Source organism: Castanea sativa, chromosome 4 (genome assembly GCF_040712315.1).
Source record: "Castanea sativa cultivar Marrone di Chiusa Pesio chromosome 4, ASM4071231v1".
In the NCBI taxonomy this organism is placed as follows: Eukaryota; Viridiplantae; Streptophyta; class Magnoliopsida; order Fagales; family Fagaceae; genus Castanea; species Castanea sativa.
This window is the reverse complement of record NC_134016.1, coordinates 10,553,349-10,556,492: the sequence shown is the minus strand read 5'-3', so window position 1 is coordinate 10,556,492 and position 3,144 is coordinate 10,553,349. Positions and strand designations below refer to the sequence as shown.

Here is a 3,144-nt window from a genome sequence, read left to right as displayed (position 1 = left end):
TAGTATAAATATAATACAACTTTACATAATATAATAAGGGTTTGTTAGTAGTCAATATATTTTTCTTAATATTTAAAGTAATACTAGTCCACAACATACAAATCGTTAGTTTTTTTTTTTTGGTATGACACACATTCAATTATATATATATATATATATATGGATAATAATATAATATTTTTTTCACTTAAAAAAAAAGAAAAGAAAAGAAAAGAAAAGAGAACTTTTTCATAAAACGGCAAGTAAACATCGACCCCTGGTCTTAAATTAGTGGCACTTCTAAACGGCATAGATTTTTTATTTTTTTATTTTTTTTTAAATTTTATAAAACGGCATAGTTTTGGTGTGTACTGTAATCTATAAATATCCACCGCCAGTCCCCTCGTAAGTAACGGCCTATAATTTTTGAATTCTTAGCTTTCTCTACACGCTCTTCAAATGGGTACACGCACTCTCGGATCTCTCTTGAGTTTTCTTCTTTCGCTGGGTACACGCTCTCTCTGATCTCTCTGAGTTTTCTTCTTTGGCTGTTCAATGGAGGAGATTGCTGTGTGCAAAAAGAGACGCAAGGGTGTGAATGATTCCGACGTGGGAAAAAGTGCATCTTTCACTGCACTCCAAGATGAACTGGACGCAATCGATGTCTCTGCTACCGACCCCATTGTGGTGTTGCATCTCAAGCGCCAAGTCGAGTCCATTCGCCAGAGGATCTTAGCGTTGATGATCAAGAACTCCGAACTCCAAAACCCCTGAAATCTGTTGAAAAGGTTGGTCATGTCAAGTCGGGTTAACGGGTCAGTTTCTTCTCGATCTCTCTCTCTCAGCCAAGCCCTAAGATTTGTTTTGTTGGGGTTGGACCGGGTCAATGCTGCTGCCGGGTCGGTTGGTTAAGGGAGTCCCAGTCTGCTATTTCGGGATGTAATCAATTGGATCTGGTGGAGGGGTTTGCGTTTGGAGTGTCGGGTCGGGTCAATGCTGCTTCCGGGTCGAGTTAAGGGTGATCGGATCCGTTGGTTACGGGTGTCTCAGTCTGTTTTTTCGGGTTGTAATCAAGTGGATCTGGTGGAGGGGTTTGGGTTTGGGTTTGGGTTTGGACTGTTGGATAAATGAGTCTAAGCGTCTTGAGTCGGGGCGGGTTGGAATCAGGGCCATTGGGTCGGGTCGGTAAAAGAATCAGCGTCAGAAAAGAAGGATGAATTTAAGTCTTTATGAACCCTCGTACACTTCCTGTGTGTACATGGATTGAATTGTTTCTCTTTTCTATATGAATTAGAATTTTCAGTTAGTTATTATTATTAAATTTTTTTTCCCCAGTTGCAATTGATTTGAGTTAGACAAAAATTTTGTTTGTATTTAGTTACAACTTATAATAATAATAATAATAATGCGTGCACAGAGTTCATAAAATCTCATTCTTGTAGTTTATGTTGCCATTGAATTCTATTGCTATATATATATAAATTTAAAATTGATAGTTAAAACAATAACCCAAAATGTTGTTTATTTCTCGTTACCTTAAATTGTTTCAAGCCTTTTGATAATCATATCACTACCGTGCACTCTTGGTGCAGTGGTCGCTCTACAAGTATAAATGCTGGTAGGATATGAGGGTAAGGGCCAAAGTTCCAGCCTTTTAGAAGGAGCTTTACATACATATACATCTAGATTAAGTTAGAGTAAAAATTCTATTTTATATATATATATATATATATATATATATATATATATTAGTAGATGCAAGGCTGAAGAAGTCACTGAAATTTTAAGGGAATAAATCAAATCACATTTTAGTAAAAGAATATGGTAAATTCTAAACCAAAACTTTATAGGAGAAATCCCATTACATATTAACTTTAACTCATGAGAATGAAAGAATGGTTAATTAAATGGTCGGTCTGGACTCTTGAGAAGTGAAGTTGGGATCAATAGAGGCCTCTTCCTTCCTATACTCCTTTTACATTGGCAGGAAGCAAGGCTGTAGTTGATTCTATGTTTGTGAAAATATTTGCTTCTTTCAAGTTAATCTAAAAAACACAAAACTCTAAGCAGCTTGTATACAAGACTTAGCATGCTAGCAGTAGCAGCCCTTTTATACAATGGCCTGGAACCCCCTAACAGTTGCTTCTTTAATCACTAATCAGGAACATGCCTTTTAAACTAACAGCTAACAACTCAATTACAATAATCCTAGTCTTGTTCATGCTACAAACATTCTGAAATTCAAAATGCAAAATAGCATTTACTGCCTCAACACAAACAATCTCCTCCAAGTTGGTCTTATAGAGACCATAATACTTTTCAACAATCTCATCCCACACCCTTCCCTTCTCCTTCATCATCCCAACCCAATTAAACTTTTCATTCTCATCAAATGGCACAAGCTCAACATCAAAGACCTCACAAAGCACCTTCCATAAGCTCTTCCACGTAAAAACATCACCGTTGATGCAATTGAACGCGTGGTTAGCATTATCTGTAACCACAGCCCATATTTGTTGCTCTGCTAGCACGCGTGCATCTGACAAGTCGCAAAAATGCTCCCATCTGATATCTAAAGGGCAAGCCTTCATCGTGACAACTTGTAGCGTACACAAATAAAGTAAAAAACATATTGTAGAAGCTTCTAGAAGATGCTCCAATTATTATAGAAGAACGGTGCACCGAGTAAGTGAGTGATTGTGAATATGAAGCCAAAAGGTCTTCCAAGGCATAATAGAAATTAGGGTAGGGTAGCCGAGGCATGTAATGTTTGGTCTCAGTTTGCAATGCTACATGACATAGTCTTGAAGGTGTAGCTGATTGGAGGACTTTGATAACGTTTTCAAGCATGGAGGAGTTGGCGGCAATGTTGGATTCTTCATTTTCACGGACTTGGATTGCCACCCAAAAGACATGGGTAACTTCATGGGCTATTGGGGAGAGCTGTTTGAGTGTGTCATCAAAGTTCAAGGCATCAAAGGATATGTAATGGTCAAGGATGGAGGAGGGGAACCAAGTTGGCTTGGGGCGGCGAGCTGAGCCGTAGACTTTCCATGGACCACCAAGGGCTGTGGGACTCTTTAGAGCTTCAGCCAAACTTAGGCCTGCCATGCCCGTCACTCCCACAACTAGTGCTACTGGTGTGTTAGGAATCTCTTGCTCCAT

The 3,144-nt window shown here is 38.6% G+C and overlaps 1 pseudogene; it reads right to left on the bottom strand.

The window, feature by feature from the left end:
- Positions 1–2,126: 2,126 nt before the first annotated feature.
- On the bottom strand, positions 2,127–3,144 carry LOC142632435 (3-oxo-Delta(4,5)-steroid 5-beta-reductase-like; annotated as a pseudogene).